This window comes from Callithrix jacchus, chromosome 10 (genome assembly GCF_049354715.1).
Source record: "Callithrix jacchus isolate 240 chromosome 10, calJac240_pri, whole genome shotgun sequence".
Classification (NCBI taxonomy): Eukaryota; Metazoa; Chordata; class Mammalia; order Primates; family Cebidae; genus Callithrix; species Callithrix jacchus.
Genome location: NC_133511.1, coordinates 61575490 through 61596169, shown reverse-complemented (window position 1 = coordinate 61596169; position 20680 = coordinate 61575490). Strand labels below are relative to the sequence as shown.

Genomic DNA, 20680 nt, shown 5'->3' with positions numbered 1-20680 from the left:
TAACACAGTGAAACCCTGTCTCTACTAAAAACAGGAAAAAATAGCTGGGTGTGGTGGTATACACCTGTAGTCTCAGCTACTCAGGAGGCTGAGACAGGAGAATCGCTTGAACTGAGGAGGTGGAGGTTGCAGAGAACTGAGATTGTGCCACTGCACTCCAGCCTGGGCGACAGAGACAAGAGCGAGATTCCATCTCAAAAAAAAAAAAAAAGAACAGATTCTAGAGCTGTGCTGTCCAATATGGTAGCCATTTTATCATTAAATTTTAATATTTAGTATTATTTAATTATTTAAATATTTACTCTTATAAGAACAAGTCTCAACTCCTCAGGCACAACAGCCCCATTTCAAGTGCCCAGTGATTCCATGCAGTCCGTGGCTACCATATTGGACAGCACGAGTTAGAGACCATTTCCATTACAGCAGTTAAGTTCTGCTGGAGAGCCATGCTGCAACACTAGAGTGTCAGGGGTGGGATCCTGGCTCTACCACTTAATGTGTGATCTTATTCAAGTTACTTAACTTCTCTTCAGTGTCCTCATCTGTAAAATGCAGATAAAAACGGCATCTACCTCACAGGCTGTTCGTGAGAATCCAATGAGTTAATACATGCAAAGTGCTCAGGACTGTGCTGGCTTTACAATGCTCGCTTATTCATAAAAACCATCATTAGTTTGGTACCTACTCCGTGCCATGCCCTATGGGTATTTGATGTACACATGCCATACAGATATATTTTTTTTATTTGGTCACACTGGAATGCGTATTGTTGCAAGCTGAAAGATAAATTGCTGGACCAAAAAAAATATTTAAAAAATTTAAAAGACAACTCCAAATTACTTTCCAAAAGAGAATGTACAGATTTTTTTTTTTTTAGACAGAGTTTTGCTCTTGTTACCCAGGCTGGAGTGCAATGGCGCGATCTCAGCTCACCGCAACCTCCGCCTCCTGGGTTCAGGCAATTCTCCTGCCTCAGCCTCCTGAGTAGCTGGGATTACAGGCACGCGCCACCGTGCCTAGCTAATTTTTTTTTTTTTAGTAGAGACAGGGTTTCACCATGTTGACCAGGATGGTCTCGATCTCTTGACCTCGTGATCCACCCGCCTTGGCCTCCCAAAGTGCTGGGATTACAGGCTTGAGCCACCGTGCCCGGCCAAGAATGTACAGATTTTATACTCTCACTAATAACGTGTGTTTCTCCACAACCCGAGCAACCCTCAGTAGTCTTAACCTTTTAAATCCTCACTGACCTGATAGGTGTAAAATAGCTTAAAGCCCTTTTGATATTCATTACTGTAACTGAGTTTGAGCATTTTTCTATGTTTATGAGATATTTATAATATTTACTCATCCAGCCGGGCGCGGTGGCTCACGCCTTTAATCCCAGCACTTTGGGAGGCTGAGGCGGGTGGATCACGAGGTCAAGAGATCGAGACCATCCTGGTCAACTTGGTGAAACCCCGTCTTTACTAAAAATACAAAAAATTAGCTGGGCATGGTGGCGTGTGCCTGTAGTCCCAGCTACTCGGGAGGCTGAAGCAGGAGAATTGCCTGAACCCGGGAGGCAGAGTTGTGGTGAGCCGAGATCGCGCCATTGCACTCCAGCCTGGGTAACAAGAGTGAAACTCCATCTCAAAAAAAAAAAAAATTTACTCATCCAAGAATTGCCATACATTTCTGTGTATATTTTTGTATTGTGTTGTTTATTTTATCTATTGATTGATTGATAGGCCTTTCTGTATGTTAAAGAAGTTAATATGTCTTTTTTTTTTTTTTTTTTTGAGACGGAGTTTCGCTCTTGTTACCCAGGCTTGAGTGCAATGGCGCGATCTCGGCTCACCGCAACCTCCGCCTCCCGGGTTCAGGCAATTCTCCTGCCTCGGCCTCCCGAGTAGCTGGGATTACAGGCATGCACCACTACCAGCTAATTTTTTGTATTTTTAGTAGAGACGGGGTTTCATCATGTTGACCAGGATGGTCTCGAACTCTTGAGCTCGTGATCCACCCGCCTCGGCCTCCCAAAGTGCTGGGATTACAGGCGTGAGCCACCGCGCCTGGCCCAAATTCCTTTTTCTTCTATTGGGTCTTCTTACTCCTAGAATGGACAAGCAGGGATGCTGGGGCAGATAAAATGTGATACAAATTTGTAGTTTCCAAGGGAATTCTAACTTGGGTGTTGGCTGAAGGAGTGAAGCAAGATTTATGAAAGTTCTATAATTCAAAGAAACATCTCTGAAATTAAGGATTTTTAATTTTGCAGAAGGAAGAAACCTGATATTAATCAAACATATACTGTATTCCAGACACTGAGCTAAGTGATTCTATATCTTATTCTCATAAATTCTTTTCCTCCTCTACGGTTTTCAGTACAATCATCCCTGCTTTCAGATGAGGAAACTGTAGCTTGGGGAGATTACATGGGAACTTGTCACACTATAAGTGGATCTGGTGACTTTTGCCCAGGTTCTCTGACCCCTGGCATAGTGTGGGGCCAAATGGACAAATTTTATTTTGGTTCTTTGGGTGATTGTCAATTTGGTTTTTGTTGTTGTTTGTTTTCTGAAACGGAGTCTCACTCTGTTGCCCAGCTAGAGTGCAGTGGTGTCATCTCAGCTCACTGCAACCTCCTTCCTCCTCCCTCTACCTTATGAGTTCAAGTGATTCTCCTGCTTCAGCCTCCTGAATATCTGGGAATATAGGCACCTGCCATGATGCCTGGCTAACTTTTGCATTTTTAGGAGAGACGAGGTTTTGCCATGATGGCCAGGCTGGTCTTGAACTCCTGACCTCAGGTGATCCATCTGCCTTGGCCTCCCAAAGTGCTGGGATTATAGGTGTGAGCCACCCCGCCTGGCTGGTGATTGTCATTTTGATCGTAAGCAAATCACTTAACCTCTCTGTGTCAATTTCCCTCAACTGTCAAATGAAGAGAATTATGTTCCCTTATACAGATTCTGTGAGGGTTAAATATGAAAAAGAATACACAAATACATTTTCTAACATCTGGCCCACAGAAAAGCCTTAATAAATTTTAGGTATAATAATAATAGCAGCAGCAGCAACAGCAACAATTTTATTGCTTCCTCCCCATCATATTATTTCTCTATCAATCATATAGTTTTCCAGCTGGGTACTTTCACATTCTCAGTCTACCCGGTGGTGCTGATGATATAACAACAGTGATGTTCATAGCAGCTTTATTCATAATAGTCTGGAAACAATCTAAATGCCCATCAGCAGGTGAACTGATACATAAATTGCAGTACATTCATACAATGGGAAGCTCCACGGCAATTAAGAAAAAAAAAAAACTACTGATAAATGCAACGGCGTGGATGCATCTCACAGACTTTTTCACAGATTCATTCATGTTCAGTGAAAGAAGCCAGATGCAAGAGTCCACACTGCATGGGTCTGTGTTTATAAAATTCAAGAGCAATTTAAAAACTTAGCAATTCTTAGAGAAGTCAGAATAGTAGTTGTCTCAGGGTAGGTGAGTACATGAGGGAATCTTACAGGTTTGCTAAAAATGGTTTATATCTTGATTTGGGCTATGGCTGCAGGCAAGGATACACGACAAAATATCATTGTACATGTGAGTGTGCTTTATACACTGTAATGCACACATCTTATTCCTTAAAATTCTTCAGATAGGGCACATAAAATGTAAATCTAAAAGATGATAAATGTGAAGGTGCTATATTTAAATGACAAAAATAGTACTTACTATTATAGCCACCTTCTATCTTGGAGGCACTGTACAGGATCTTTTTTTTGAGATGGAGTTTCGCTTTTGTTACCCAGGCTGGAGTGCAATGGTGCGATCTTGGCTCACTGCAACCTCCGCCTCCTGGGTTCAGGCAATTCTCCTGCCTCAGCCTCCCGAGTAGCTGGGATTACAGGCGCGCACCACCATGCCCAGCTAATTTTTTGTATTTTTAGTAGAGACGGGGTTTCACCATGTTGACCAGGATGGTTTTGATCTCTTGACCTCGTGATCCACCCGCCTCGGCCTCCCAAAGTGCTTGGATTACAGGCTTGAGCCACCGCACCCGGCCTCCAGGATCTTATTTATTCTATCTCATCTAATCTTCATTATAACTTAGAGAAGTAGGTACTACTATTCTTTCTATTTGATAGATGAAGAAACTGATGGTAAGACAGGTTACATTGTTTCCCCCAGGCCACTCACCCAAGCAGGGCCAGGTCTCAGGGCCAGCTCTGTTTAGGCTGGTGCTATTACCTCTTGACAACACAAGAGACTCTCATGTAAGGTGTAGCCAGGTCCAAGATGGCTGCTGATGAGCTTCACTTTCTGATATTCGAGCCCTTGTATAATTCAGCTCAGTAGAGCGGACCTGTGATACCAACAGGATACTGTAGAATGAGAGTCTGAATTCCAAGGCTTGCTCATAGAAGATACTGTGGTTTACTCGTTAGGTCTACTCAAATAACCTGCTCTGGAAGAAACCAGCTGCCATGTTGTGAGGATACTCAAATAGCAACAGAGGGGTCCACGTGTAACAAACTGAGGCTTCCTGCCAACAGCCAGTATCAGTTTGTCAACCGTGTCAGTGAGCTACCTTAGTGATCAATAGTCCAGCCCTGGCCACGTCTTCAGATGGTTGCAACCCTAGCTAAAACAAAAAGTCAAATCACTGCCTGTGGCTGCCTGTGGATTCCTGACTCTCAGCAACTGTGTAAAATAACAAATGTTGTTGTGCTAAACAGCTACATTTTGGGGTAATTTGTTATGTAGAAATCGGAAACAAATGCAGGCTGGGCACAGTGGCTCACACCTGTAATTCCAGCTCTTTGGGAGGCCGAGGTGGGCAGATCATCCGAGGTCAGGAGTTTGAGATCAGCCTGGGCAACATGGTAAAACCCCATCTTTGAGAAAAAAAAAAAGAAAGATATTGGAAACTAATACATAATGGCTATTTGAATTAAGTGGTAAGCAGCTCTCACTGAGGAGCATACACATAAAAAGAAATCACAAGACCTCACTTCAGGGCTCAGATGCAGGTAGCTGTTTCTCAATGTATAGCCTGGGTTTTAAATTGTTCCTTGGTTTTCATAATCCGCTCACTCCCTTTTTTTAAAGACAGGATCTTACTCTGTCCGGTCACCTAGACTAGAGTGCTGTGGCATGGTCACACTCACTGCAACCTCAACCTTCCAGGCTCAAGCAATCCTTCCACCTCAGCCCCCTGAGTGGATGGGACCATAGGCATGTGCCACCATGCTCTGCTAATTTGTTTCATTTTTGTGGAGACAGGGTCCCACTTTGTTGCTTAGGCTGGTCTTGACTCCTGAGCTCAAGTGATCCTCCTGCCTTGGTCTCCCAAAGTGCTCGGACTGCTGGCGTGAGCCACTGAGTGAGGCCACGATTCTCTTTATATATATATATATTTTTTTGTGCTCTATCCACACAGCTAAGGTCGAGATCTTACACATTTCAGCTGTATCCTCTCAACGTTAATCCAACAGGCCTGAAAAATGTCAAATTTTACAGACAAGAAATAAAAATTTGCAACTTGTTTATTAATAAATTAGTCCTGTTGAAGGCCCAAAATGCATCAACAGTTCAGCTGGGTTCGTTGTCAATTCTCTTCCTTACACATTATTATTATCTTCTATTAGCATTAACCAGAGGTTACATTTTGGTCAGAACTTAGAAATTAAAGACTGGGAAAGAGTCACAGGATGTGGGAAAGCATCAAGAAATATTTTTGGTCCAGTCTGAGGCAGATGCTTTAACTGTGTTCAAATACATCCAGAGTTAGCCATATAATATTTTTTGGTAGCAACTTCTGTTTTCTTTTTGTTTAATCCCAGTAATCAAATAAATGTCTTCTCCATTTCACACAAATTTCTACTGCTTTCATTTCAGTTCCTTTTCTTTTGCTTCATCTTCTGAGAACACGAAGAACAAGTGTTAAGAACTCTTTTCAGACAAACCCTTCATAGATTCATAGAGGTTAAATAACAGTTCAGCCTTCTTGTCTTCAGGTTAAACAGCTCTAGTTCCTCTGCACTAACTCATAGAGCTTTGACATTCCTTTTGTCCCAGGTTGAGCTCTCCCTCCCTGGATGCTCTCTCTCTTTGAAGCAGCAGCGCTTTATGAATGTAGCAATGGTCTAGCGTGGAGGGTAAAAATGATGGTTTAGGCTGGGCACTATGGCTCATGCCTGTAATCTCAGCACCTTGGGAGGCTGAGGCAGACAGACCACTTGGGCCCAGGAGTTCAAGACCAGCCTGGGCAACCTGGCGAAACCCCGTCTCTACTAAAAGGAAAAAAAAAATACAAAAAATTAGCTGGAGGCCGGGCGCAGTGGCTCAAGCCTGTAATCTCAGCACTTTGGGAGGCCGAGGCGGGTGGATCACGAGGTCAAGAGATCAAGACCATCCTGGTCAACATGGTGAAACCCCGTTTCTACTAAAAAAATGCAAAAGAATTAGCTGGGCATGGTGGCGCATGCCTGTAATCCCAGCTACTCGGGAGGCTGAGGCAGGAGAATTGCCAGAACCCAGGAGGTGGAGGTTGCAGTAAGCCGAGTTGGTGCCATTGCACTCCAGTCTGGGTAACAAGAGTGAAACTCTCTCAAAAAAAAAAAAAAAAAAAATTAGCTGGGTGTGGTGGCACAAACCTGTAGTCCCAGCTACTAGGGAGGCTAAGGTGGGAGAATCACCTGAGCCTCGGGAAGTTGAGGCTGTAGTGAGCCATGACTGCATCACACTCCAGCCTGGGTGACAGGAGTGAGATCTGTCATCTGTCAAAAAAAAAAAAAGATGATTTGGCTCTTTGGCCTCTTTGATTGAGTCTCAGGGTCACTTTAGAACTGATTTACAGTTTTAGACTCACAGGTATGTTAGAGGAATAGGAGCCATTTTGTCCTAACCACTAAGTTTATAGCTGAGAAAGCCATGGCCCAAAGAAGACAGCTCAAGGCTACTCAGAGACAGAGCGGCTAAGCTGCCTTTGGAACCCAAGTGGTCTGACTTCCTGTCATGAGTCTCCAGTCTCTCCTGCTCAGCTTGGGGTCACCTGAGTGTGGCTTTCCTCCTGCAGTGGATATCTGTCCTCAAAATCCCACTGAGAACAACAGGACCAGAGGACCGTGCAGCTGGCATGGAGGACAATCTTTATGGCAGTGCTGTTTGTAACAGGGAAGACACAGAAAACGCCGGGGCCCTCTATGCCATGGACTATTCTGAAGCTGTTAAAAAGAATGAGGAAGATCTAAATGTGCTGCGAGGTAGTAATCCACAAGATATACTGTTCAGTGGAAAAAAAACAATGTGCAGAACAGCAAAAAAAGATTCCATGCATATTTGAAAAGAGCACACAAACACACAGATATGAGTCTGTATAGAAATTCCTAGAAAGATACATATAACACTGTGAACAACAGGATGGGTGTGGATGCTAAAGACCTTTACTTTTCATTTTACACCCTTTAGCAGTACTTGAATTTTTAACCATGTGATTTTATTAGTTTTAAAATAAAAATAGTATAAATATTTAAAATGTTAATGCTGGAGATTTTCTGTTTGTTTTACTTGTCATGCTTCTCTATTGTTTGACATTTTCAACTACCATGTATTAACTTGCATAATTAGAAAAAGTATATTAAGCTGGACGCCGTGGCTCACGCCTGTAATCCCAGCACTTTGGCAGGTGGAGGCGGGTGGATCACGAGGTCAAGAGATCGAGACCATCCTGGTCAACATGGTGAAACCCCGTCTCTACTAAAAATACAAAAAAATTAGCTGGGCATGGTGGCATGTGCCTATAATCCCAGCTACTCAGGAGGCTGAGGCAGGAGAATTGCCTGAACCCAGGACGCGGAGGTTGCGGTGAGCTGAGATTGAGCCATAGCACTCCAGCCTGGGTAACAAGAGCAAAGCTCCGTCTCAAAAAAAAAAAAAAAAAAAGTATATTAAAAAGAAATACACATAAGCAATAAGGTTATGAATTGAATACTTGTTTTTTTATCAATGCTGTTAGGACATGGGACCCAGAGAGATAATTAACGCTGCATAGGTGAGATCAGACTATTACCTAGCAGTGATTTCTCACATGGGGCATGGGCTGTGTGTGTGTTTGTGTATGTGGAGCTGTGTGCAGGTTGTTTGTGGTAGCCACAATGACTAAGGAGGCTGCTACTGGCACTGAATACACTAAAGCTGGGAATGCTAAGACTGTCCTGCCCAAAATGCCAGTGGAGCCCTGCTGAGAAACACTGGTAGAATATTTAAAATAAGTTTTAAAATGTCCCTATCTAGTCCCTTATTTGAACTTCACATCCCCTTTGAGGTTAAAAAAAAGGATTCATTATTGCTTCTTGCTGATAGAAAGGAAACACCTCAGAGGTAGGTTACTCGAAGGTTTCAGAAAGGGAGTTTTCTCTGAGAAAGAAAGGGAGATGGTAGCAAGATTGTACCGAGCAACCAAGAGGCAAGAGAACTTGATGAATGCTTGTGCATATAAGTACCGTACCACAACTGTTACATCCCTTACCACAGTTAGTATAGGGTGGTATTCTCCCTATTTTACAGGTGAGTAAACTGAAGCCTTCAGTTAGACCACCAGCCCTAGGGCACTTGGCTAATAAGTGGCTCAGCTAACACCTGGGTCTGTGGGAGGTTTCCAAAGCCCTTGTGCATCACACTTCCTCATGTGGACTTTCTCATAGCCATGCAGGGAGACCGGGTGCCACCTGGAAGCAATTTCTCCCCTGGTTTTCCCCAAGGACCCCTACTAATTTGGTAGGGAATTCACAGTAGGAAATTAACCTCTGTCTGCAAGGGCCAATTATATAGTCTGGGATAAAAAGAGCAATGTGGGCCCAGACCCAGGCAAAACACTGGCTTCCCCACTCTCTGCCGCTGTGGAGGCAGCTGGGATAGGAACAGGAAGGGGTGCAGGAAACCCCACTCTATTTTAAGAAAATAGTTGTGTTTGATTATCCAATAATACCAAGCTATAAAGCTGCGACAACTATGGATTTTCCCTAAATTTGAAAAATAGTGACTCATTAACTTCACACTCTGAAGGTAGATCTATTCCAAAGGAATTTAATTCCCTGTAACATGCACTAAGGAGGAGTGAGAGTTACTGCAGAGGCAGACTTCTGTTAGGAAAAGGAGTTCAGGCCTGAGGGCACCTGCTGGGGAGGAGAAGCAAAGGAGAATGTGCAGCTTGTAGGAGGACTTCTTCCCACCATCCCACCGACCCTGGCTCCTCTCACTGTGTGCTCTAATGTAGGCATATGGACTTTTGTTGCATCTGTATTTTGTACTTTGCCCGTTTCTGATATCCTTAAGACTCATCTCAGTCATGACCTCTTCCGGGAAGTCCTGACTGACCAATCTAGCTGATTCAGGGCCCCCCAACCCCAAATGCTTGAGCCTCCTGGGTTCAAGCAATTCTCCTGCCTCAGCCTCCTGAGTAGCTGGGATTACAGGCACGTGCCACCATGCCCAGCTAATTTTTTGTATTTTTAGTAGAGACAGGGTTTCACCAAGTTGACCAGGATGGTCTCGATCTCTTGACCTCGTGATCCACCCTCCTCGGCCTCCCAAAGTGCTGAGATTACAGGCTTGAGCCACTGCGCCCGGCCTGAAGCTTAGTATTAATCAAAGGCTCATGAATACCTCATTGCGGATTTCTGGAGCCTTTTCTCTCTAGTACCTTATCCCACAAATTCCAAACTTGTCAGTGGCCCTAAACTAGTAGGATGGCTGTGTTCTATTTGAACTCTGCTTCCTTGGAGTTTTATGAAGTTCCTCTAAGCTGAAAGCTGGAACAACCATGCAACTTGTGCAGTTTTCTACCTCTTGGAAGCCATAGCTTTTTGCTGCCTTTTATCTAAAATCAGAACTAGCTATCCTACCATACACGATTTTTACAATTGTGTATGGTAGGATGGCTAGTCCAATTCCAGTTATTCTATCATGGCCAGAGTGGAAGGGTGGGAAATGGAGAATTGGAAGAGTTGTTTGAAGACTAGGGAAGATACAGACATAAGGCAATAAGTGAAGATATACTTCTTAGCCAGAGTATGGTTATTCACACCCAAGAGTACCAAATATTAAACACATTTAATAAAGAGATCTTCCAAACAGGCTTTTTTTGGGTGACAAGGCCATTTCATTTCACACTTGGGTGCAAGCAGGCTGAATCTGAGAAAGGACAGGTGAAGGGGTTAAGGGTGGGAATTGGTTTTATAGGTTGGGGCGATTTTTGGGGGGGACAGGGATATTACAGAATAAGATCAGTTATTCTGTAATAACTGATGGGTGGTGGGTAGGGGCAAGGAGTATAAATTACCATAAATTCAGTTACAATGGCAGTGAGGTAAGGCAAAAGAGTAGTTAAGATGGGAGGGTGGGGAGAGGAGTATTACATTATCATAAGAACAGCTAAGATGGCAGGGTGGGGTGAGAAGTATTCACATAATCGTAAGAACAGTTAAGACGGCAGGGTGGGGTGAGAGGCTTGGGGTAGGGATGATTAGCTAAGGCAGGCAGGACTTCAGACTTGCTGGGTCCAGGCTTGCACATGGAGACCTGATAAGTATCAATCTCTGTTTTGTGTTAGGCACCGGGGATTTTTTTGGTGAATAAGGCAAATGGAGGCTTGTCCTAATGGAGTTTACAGCTTTTTCTGATCTGTGTTCGTTTAAACCATTGCCCGGATGTCTCCTCTGTGCAACACACTGCACTGGTGCAGGAAGCTGGTATTTTACAGAAGAATAAAACACAATTCTGGTCTTCAGGGAGTTCATATCTTTTGGGAGATATGAACTAAGAGATAAAGAGTTTCAGCATAAAGTAGTGAGTAAGGTAACAAAGTTATGTCAAGGGTGCTCTGGGAGAAGGGAGATGGACTTGTAAGTCTAGCCTCCTCTGTGATACATGCACTGTATTTCCTAGAACGAGTAAGAGTTAACCAGGAGTGGAAGGGGTAGAGAAAGGCCCTTTGGACAACCGCAACAAGATAATCAAAATCACAGAGACACACTGTACTAACTGAAAACAAAGCATCTCAGTGTGATAGTAGGAGATAAGATTGAAGAGCCAGATCTTGCATGCCATGTCAAAAGTTTAGATATTGTCCTCAGGGCATTCCCGGAGCCATGGAAAGCTTTTAAGCAGAGGAGTGACTCCTGAAATCCTGTCCTTGACATCTCCCAGCTGGCAGGAAAAGTACTGAGTATTCAAAAGGGGATTTATGGGACTGAGGAGGGTTTAGAAGTCAATTATCTTCTGCCAGGAATTTGAAGGACCTTTTCATAAGAGCCATTTGGATTTCTTTTCTTTCTTTCTTTTTTTTTGAGATGGAGTTTCGCTCTTCTTACCCAGGCTGGAGTGCAATGGCACGATCTTGGCTCACCGCAACCTCCACCTTCTGGGTTCAGCCAATTCTCCTGCCTCAGCCTCCCGAGTAGCTGGGACCACAGGCACGCACCACCATGCCCAGCTAATTTTTGTATTTTTAGTAGAGACGGGGTTTCACCTTGTTGACCAGGATGGTCTCGATCTCTCGACCTCGTGATCCACCCGCCTCGGCCTCTTGAAGAGCCATTTGGATTTCTAAAATATAGTATAAGATCCTTACAAACGGCCGGGCACGGTGGCTCAAGCCTGTAATCCCAGCACTTTGGGAGGCTGAGGTGGGTGGATCACCAGGTCAAGAGATCAACACCATCCTGGTCAACATGGTGAAACCCCGTCTCTACTAAAAATACAAAAAACTAGCTGGACATGGTGGCGCGTGCCTGTAATCCCAGCTACTCAGGAGGCTGAGGAAGGAGAATTGCCTGAACCCAGGAGGTGGAGGTTGCGGTGAGCCGAGATCGCGCCATTGCACTCCAGCCTGGGTAATAAGAGCGAAACTCCGTCTCAAAAAAAAAAAAAAAAAAAAAAAAATCCTTACAAACAAATCCTATGTCAACAGAAATACAGAAAAGTAGCAAATGCAGCAGAAGATGTGATTCTTCAGGAAGTGGTGGGTGGAAAAGAATTATAAAATTTTAAAGTTAGAATGGGCCTTGAAAATAATTTTTTTTTTTTTTTTTTGCTTAATTTAACATGTTACATTGGAGGCAACTAAGATTCAGAGAGATGAGATGCAGAGTGAAGGTGGCAAGAAGGGCTTTGGCTTTGGAGTTAAGCTGACCTCAGTTTGAATTCCTGGATTGGCCATTTTACCAGTGTAACCTTGGGTCGATCACTTAAGCTCTCTGAATTTTAGTTTCTTCACATACACAATGGGAGATACGAAAATCTACCTTGCTGAATTGCAGTAAGACTCATAAGAGATCAGTGGAGTGGTTCTCATTGAGCCTAAACTGAGATTGCTTATGTAAGGTCATCCGCTCCTTAGTTGCTCCTCTACTCAGCTGATTTACATGGAGAGAATAATGTCACAGGAAGTACTGTTTCCTTGGGAACAGCCTCAAAAACTAGGAATGGTAGTGGATTTTAAAGATGGCTGCAAGTTCTTTGTCACCAACCTCATCATGAGATAGGGCTTATTTTCTCTCCTTGTGAATCCTGGCTGGCCCTGTGACTACTTTAACTAATTGAATGCAGTAGATGCTAGCTCTGGGCCTACACCCCAAGAGAACAAGTAACCTGTGCTACTTCCCTATTAGAACACTCTTGAGATCCAACTATCATGAAAAGAAGTCTAAGCCAGCTAAGTGGAAAGACTACATGGACAGACAAAGGTGCCAGCCTTCCAACTGACCCTGTGAAGGCACAAAACACATGAATAAAGCCATCTTGCATATTTTAGCCCTAGCCATCAGCTCCAGCCACCATGTGATGATGGCCTCATAAGAGACCCTGTGCGGAACTTACAGAGCTGCCCAGTCAATCCACAGAATTATGAAAAATCATACATGGCTGTTATTTTAAGCCTTTGAGTTTTGGGATAGTTTGTTACACAGCAAAGGATACCTGGAAGAGTTAGGAAGGTCTGCTCTCCTGCCTGGGCTCAGGGTGAACTCTGAGCCTTACTGGGAAGCTGAAGAGGCTATTAAATAGTGGACCCAAGCAGCGCTGCTTTGGGGCATAGGAACCAAGCGTAGCATAGAGTCAAGGTGAGGCTCCTTCTCTCCCTTTCTCTAGGAAACAGCATGTTTATGGCACAGTGTAGACAGTGCAGTGATTAAAGGTTTGCAGCTTTGGGATGACTTTGGGGATAACTCTAGGGCAGAAAAATGGTGGTCTTGTAGAGGGCTCCAGCTGTAAGGGGTGAGACATGGTGCCACCTTCCCAGTGGCCTGTAGTCAGAGAAAATATTAGCAAGGGGTGTGATGTGAAGGTACCAAAGCAGAGTTCTTTTTAAATACACAGGAGGCCTCTGGAGGCTTCCAGAAAGCCCCAAAGGAGAACTCTCAGTAAGTTGTAGGTCCTGTGCAAATTGTTGGGGGGGTAGGGTGGGTATAGGAATACAGGAAATTTGAATTATTTCTATCAATGTGACCACAGGCTGCTGAGGACCAGGAACATTCATGATCTGTGTATGAAGCTCCTAACAGTGTTTGGTACATGGTAAATGCTCAATGTGACAGACTTCATCATTAGGAAAGTGGCCCTAAAATTCAGAGCAGTCCAGCATGTTCTCCCCATGAGAATGTGACCTCTGCCAAGAGCTCACACTATTCTCTGGAGACTCAGGCAAATCCCATCAGTCTCCAAAGTTTGCATATGTCCTTGTTTTGGCACAGAAGATAATACTCTGATTTGAGGGGCTATGACTCTGAATCTTAAAGCAAATGTTACCTTTCTTTGCTAGACCCTTTAACAAAGAAAGTTGGAAAGAATAAAATGACTGTTACAACTTTAAGACTGGTTAAACTATGTGCCATAATTATAATTCAGGAGCTACCCACATACGAAGCACAGTGCCTCTCAGTAGGATGGCTGCAGGAGAAAGGACGTCCCACTACCACCTTTCATCTTAATGGTGAGAAGAAGAAAGGCCCTGAGCTTCAGTATCCACAGCTGGAATTTACCCATGGTTTCTTTCTCCATGAGGTTTGGCTTTGATGAATATGAAGACCCAGTGAACCTGTACATGCCTCAGGTCAGCAAGAGAAAGATAAGTTCTGGGCTGGCTTCTGTTATGGCTTGAATGTATGTGTCCCTTTAGAATTCATAAGTTGAACCCCTACCTGTAATATGATGGCATTGGAGAGTGGAGTCTTTTTAGGAGGTAATCAGGTTTAGATGAGATCATGAGGTGGGACCCTCATGACGGGATCAGTGCCCTTATAAGAGGAGGAAAAGAGAGAGGTCTTCTCTTTCTCCTCTGTCTTTCCTTGATGTATACATACTGAGGAAAGGCCATGTGAACACACAGTGAAAAGGCAGCTGTCTATCAGCCAGGACGTATGCCCTCACCAAAAACCAAATCTGCTGGCACCTTGATCTTGGACTTGCCAGCTTTGAGAAATGTGAGACATAAATGTCTGTGGTTCAAGCCACTAGTCCATGGTATTTTGTTATAGCAACCCAAGCTGATTAAGATAGCTTCTTTGCTCAATGCTCAATGGAACCACACCCAGTCTTCATGGAATAGTAGAAAAGCACTGAAAGATGAAAAACTGTACTGGAAATCTGGCTCAGTCAGTTTCAAGCTGGAAGACACTGGACAAGTCATTTAACCTCTCTGAGCTTTGTTTTATCTTTGAAATGGCATTAACAACATTGCTCTGTCAGTCTCACCTAGAACTTGTTAAAATCAAAAGAGATTTAAGAAGACTTTAGAAATTATAGGGGGAATTTTGGCCTATGGCCAAATGTGGAGGTTGGCAAATCATCTCCTCTCAGAAGGAACTATAAAGTTAGACAAAACTGATAAAAATAACGATTTAATGTTCTGGAAATTGACCAAAGGCATACAATGATCTCAGAAGTGATTATACTTGAAAAACTGCTATATTTTAGGTGAGAACAGTGGGAATCAGTGGTTATCATCTTGGGCTTGTCCTGTCCACCACACCTTGGTCAGCACAGAAGTTCTGCCAGGGTGAGGGTGCTACTGCCAGCATGAGGTTGCTATGAGGATTGACAACTTGGCTTATGAGGTCAATGAAAACAGCAGCGGATGGCCATGGCCAGTGGCATTGTCAGTAAAAGTAATGACTCTTGGCAGCAGGTAAGTGGGGAGGGCCAATGGTTCTAGTAACATAAGGTCATAGTTGGGCAAGCATATTTTGGCTGACATGTGAATGAAGAGTGGAGACCAGAGAGGTTGCAGACTATTCTCATACTTCGGGCTAACCCTGAGGATGCATAAATGAATACATGCATACATACTGGAGACGTAAAAGGACGCAGTGGAAACCAAAAGCCAGACAGATTTCCAAACCACCTAAACTTTGAATATACTTCCCTTCATCTCACGTCTCCATTGGCAGATACCTGGCTCAAACGCCTGCAGGTGTTTTGAGCACAGTCTCTGTCCAATCACTGGTTGACCAATAAGCTATATAGTCAGAAGCTGAAAAGTGACAAGAAAATAAAAATGATTAGGGACACCAGTGGTCACATTGTAGGAGAGAAATATTTAACAGATTTAGTCCAGACATGTTCTAAATAAAGATAATAAAGAAAAAGAGAGCAGTAACAACAATCTTCATGGAGAAAAATTAAAATCCAGAGTTGCTATGATATAGTAACTGAAGTGTCCAGTTTTTAACAATAAAATCAAAATTACAAGACATGTATACAAAGAAACAGGAAAGTGTGACTCATACTTAGCAAGGAAAGTAGTCAACAGACACTGACTGAGAGTGAGACAACATTAAGCCCAACAGTAAACATATAAAAAAGGCTCCAGGAGAGGAGAAAGAGAGAAACCAGAGAAAGAGAAGAGAGAGGTGCAGAGGAAATATTTGAAGAAATAATGACTAAAACTTCCCTGCATTTGACGGAAAACATTAATCTATACATCCAAGTAGCAAAATGTACCCCTAGTAAATAAATGAAAAGAGATCCAGAGATACATCATAGTCAAACTGTTAAAAGCCAAAGACAGAGAGAAAATCTCAAAAATAATAAGATAAAAATGGCTCATTATGTATAGGAAAGCATCAATACGGTCCCTTCTCTCTTCCTCCACACTGCCTACGGAGGTGGCAGCCATCTCCTCCTAGGCATCATGGCCGCTCTTAGACTCCGTGTGAACCCCAAGATCATCAAAAAGAGAACCAAGAAGTTCATCCGGCACCAGTCAGACTGGTATGTCAAAATTAAGTGTAACTGGTGGAAACCCAAAGGTATTGACAACAGGGTTCATAGAAGGTTCAAGGGCCAGATCCTGATGCCTAACATTGGTTATGGGAACAAGAAAACAAAGCACATGCTGCCCGGTGGCTTCTAGAAGTTCCTGGTCCACAACGTCAAGGAGCTGGAAGTGCTGCTGATGTGCAACAAATCTTACTGTGCTGAGATTGCTCACAGTGTTTCCTCCAAGAACCTCAAAGCCATCGTGGAAAGAGCTGCCCACCTGGCCATCAGAGTCACCAACCCCACTGCCAGGCTGCGCAGTGAAGAAAATGAGTAGACAGCTTATGTGTATGTTTTGTGTTTAAATAAAACTGGCATCTTCTTTCAAAAAAAAAAGGAAAGCATCAATAAAATTAATGGCTGACTTCTCATATTAAACAATGGAGGGCATATCAGAGCTGTTAGAGAAATAACAGTCAATTAACAATTTTATATCCATCAAAACTATCCTGAAAAATTGAAGGCATGCGCCACCATGCCCAGCTAATTTTTTGTATTTTTAGTAGAGATGGAGTTTCACCATGTTGACCAGGATGGTCTCGATCTCTTGACCTCGTGATCCACCCACCTCGGCCTCCCAAAGTGCTGGGATTACAGGCGTGAGCCATCGCGCCCGGCTTTCTTAACATATTTCAAAAATATAAGATTTAGTAAAACAATAATACTGAATAGTTAAGTGTTTAACATGTATAGATATATATGTGACAGAAATAGCAAAAGAAAGAAGAAAGGAATAGAGCCATCTTAGAGCATAGTTTTCATGTTTTAGTGAAATTGGTGGGATTCATCTGAAATAGACTGTGACAAATTAAAATGTATTTTGTATTCCCTAGAGCAACCACTAAAAAAATCCTCCAAATACAGTTAAAAAAATCAACAAAGGTATTACAATGCTATATAAAAACTTTATTTAACATACAAAAGGTAGCAGAGTAGAAACAGAGAAATAAAGAAGACAGGGAAGTTATAAAAAACAAATAGGGAAAGCCAGGTACAGTAGCTCATGCCTGTAATCCAGCAGGTTGGGAGGCCAAAGCAGGCGGATCACCTGAGGTCAGGAGTTTGAGACCAGCCTGGCCAACATGGTGAAACCCTGTCTCTACTAAAAGTACAAAAATTAGCCAGGTGTGGTGGCACATGCCTGTAGTCCCAGCTACTTGGGAGGCTGAGGCAGGAGAATCACCTGAACTTGGGAGGTAGAGTTTGCAGTGAGCCAAGATGCACCACTGTACTCCAGCCTGGGCAACAAAGTGAGAGTCCATCTCAAAAAAAAAAAAAAAAGGAAAGTGGCTAATGTAAATCCAATCATATAAATAATGACATTGAATATGGCCTAAAGGACCCAATCAAAAGGTTGATACTGTGAGAGCAGATAAAAAAGCAACATCCAATTATATATTTTCTACAGGAAACATGTAGAAAGTTTTTTTTAGATTGTAAGACACACACAGCTTCAAAGTAAAAGAATGGAGCCAGGAGAAATGTCTGCCACTGAGAGGCTGGGACATAATGAAGACTGATATATTCTAAGCAGATCTTCAGAGGGAAGGCATTGATAGTGGATGAAGGAAAGATGCAGATGCTGGGCTGAAGAGGGAGGAAGCTGAGAATCCTGCATGGGGCTACTGAGCACCAGCCTGGCCCTTAGCAACTCATGGTGAAGGGGTGAGTTGAACAGGCAAGGAATAGCATGCTCTTGCCATGAATCTCCAGAATCCTGGCAGCAGGAGACCTCCCAAATCCCATGGACACTTGGGCTGGCAAGGAGAGATGTTTAGAGACGTGGTAGGAACAGGATTCCAGCCTGTGCAGAGCCCAAAGGGTTTGGTGCAGGAACATCTGCAGTAGAGCATGGCCAGGGATGGCCATTCTCCATGGCTCACTATTCTACTCTAAGAGACTTTAGCCTTGAAGGGGACTGGTGAAGCTGGACAGAGCAGAGTGGTCTTGCCTGTAAGACAGGGCCAGTCCAAACTAAGTGCCCTCCTGTATGCTGTTGGGACTCTAATTTGGCCATGCCTACTTGCAACACATCCTTGGATGCCTAACCAGGGTGCTTCCTGGGGGCTCTCATCATAGCTCATTTGTCAGCAGATGATGCCTGACCATTGGAGAACCTCAGCAAAACAACCTAGCTAAATGCACCAACTCACCTGCACTCTTCCCTCAACCACCGCAGCCTCCCTTCACTGTTTTGCTGGCATGCCTTCATCCGTAGTTCCATCCCCTGCATTTCTGGTTTATCCAGGGTACACCTGGCTTCCCTGCCCGCACCAACACATATGTACAAGCATATCTCACTGCACTAAATGGCATGAGCACACCCTGCCATACCCATCCCCCCACTGATACATGGGTATCTGGTTGTGCTGCCATTGCTGACATAAAAATACATATGAACACTAGTGGCCCTGTACCTCCCCTGCACTGCCACCCCTTCCGTAAACCTGTGCAGAGAGGCTGGCAGCTTTGTGCCTGCCAGCACCCCACTCCTGCCAGTGCAAGTGCACACAGGAATGTTGCAGTCTCAAATCTGCTAGTACTCTGTCCTAGCCAACACATGTGTACTCTGCCATGCTGTTGCAGTTGCTGACATGTGCAAGTGAACATGGATAGATCCTGCTGCCACTGCCTCAATGAAGTGCTTTGGTCAGTACCACCCATTGGAATGCTGTGGCTTGTGCACTAGGAACACCTCAGCCCCTCCAATGCAGCAGGTTCATAACCTCGAGAACAAAGGCAGGGGCCAAGAATTACAGTATCCAACCCAAAACTGCCAAGCTGAGCGTTGGCTCCCTAAAATCTTCCAGAAACAAGGCTGGTTGACTGAATCCACCCTATACCAAAATCAAACCTCCAAGGGCATCAAAGAAGATAAAAGCAAAAAAACCCTGCCTTGACTGAAGCGACCCTATACCAAAATCAAACACCCAAGGATATCAAAGATGATAGAAGCAAAAAAACCCTATCAGAAGGATAGCAACTGTAAAGACTGAAAGAACATCAGCCCACACAGATAAGAACCTGTGTAAAAACTCTGACATTTCAAAAAGCCAAAGTGTCTTCTCATCTCCAAATGACTGAACTGGTTTCCCAGCAATAATTCTTAACCAGGATGAAATGGCCAAAATTAAAGAAACAAAATTCACATTATGAATAGGAGCAAAGATCATCAGGATTCAGAAGAAACCCAATCCAAGGATTCTAAGGAATATAAAAGAACAATACAGGAGATGAAAGACAAAATGGCAATTTTAAGAAATGAACCAGGAGAGGGATCCAAGATTGCCAATTAGGAGCAGCTCAGGATTGCAGCTCCCAGTGAAAGCATGGACGGTGAGTAGATGCCGCATTTCCAGATGGACTTTTATTGCCCATAGACCAGGAGATTCCTAGGCAGAGAAGCCCCACAGGTTGCCAGTGTGGCTGGTTTGGCTGGTGCGGCTGTTTTGGCCAGCATGGCTATTTTCGCTGGTGTGGCTGTTTTGCTGACGTCCTGGCGCAGCAGTTCTCCATACAAAATACACGGGTCTGGGCACTATTTTAGCAGGTGATTGGAGCCCTGGGAAGGCAGAGTCACCCATTCATCTGATTAAAAAAGGGGATTGAAACAGGGAGCCAAGCCAGGAGATTCCCAGGCAAAAAGGTGCCACTAATCTCAGTGCCGCTGTTTCAGCTGGTGCAGTGGGTCACCACAGGGGAAATCACATAGAAGGCGACTGGAACACCTGGGAGACAGTCGAGCATTCAACTAAAAAAAAAAAAAAGGGCTCTGAGGCAGGGAGCCAGGTGTTCAGGCTTGGCTTGTCCCAACCCTACAAAAAAACAGCATTTGAAAACACTCTGGATTGAGAGTTTCACAGCAAGCACAGCTGACCCCGGGATGGCCCAGCTCTGTGGGGGAGGGGCATCCACCATTACTGAGGCAGTCCACCAGTATGGAGGTAGTTTGCAATTGCTGAGGCAGCCTGCCATTGCTGAGGCCACCTGCCATTACAGAGAGAGTCTGCCATGATAGAGGTGGGCTGCTATTGTTGAGGCAGTTCTAAATATACCCATATAAACAGTACTGCAGGGAAGTTCACATGGCAGCTGGGTATAGCCAACAGCAGCTCAGCAAAGCCTCTGCATGCAGACAGTGACTAGCCTGCTTCCTTGCTGGGCAGGGCAGCCCTGAAAAAAGGCAGCAGCACAACAGAAACTCATACATAAAGCCCTAATTCCTCAGGACAGAGCACCTGTGGGAAAAAAAGGGGGGGTTATGAGTCCTGCTGCAGCAAACTTAAACGTACCTGCCCAGCAGCTCTGAATGAACAATGGAGCTCACAGCTCAGCACTTGAGCTCCTATAAAGAACAGACTGTCTCCT

General features: G+C 44.0%; 1 protein-coding gene and 1 pseudogene across 28 annotated transcripts in view; one reads left to right on the top strand and one right to left on the bottom strand.

Annotated features, from left to right (window-relative positions):
* TENM4 (teneurin transmembrane protein 4) overlaps positions 1–20680 on the bottom strand; it is a 3204727-nt gene that overhangs the window by 337657 nt on the left and 2846390 nt on the right. The window lies entirely within an intron of this gene.
* LOC118145594 (large ribosomal subunit protein eL32 pseudogene) lies at positions 16185–16796 on the top strand (annotated as a pseudogene). The gene has a single exon (XR_013523210.1). The product of XR_013523210.1 is annotated as a large ribosomal subunit protein eL32 pseudogene (transcript).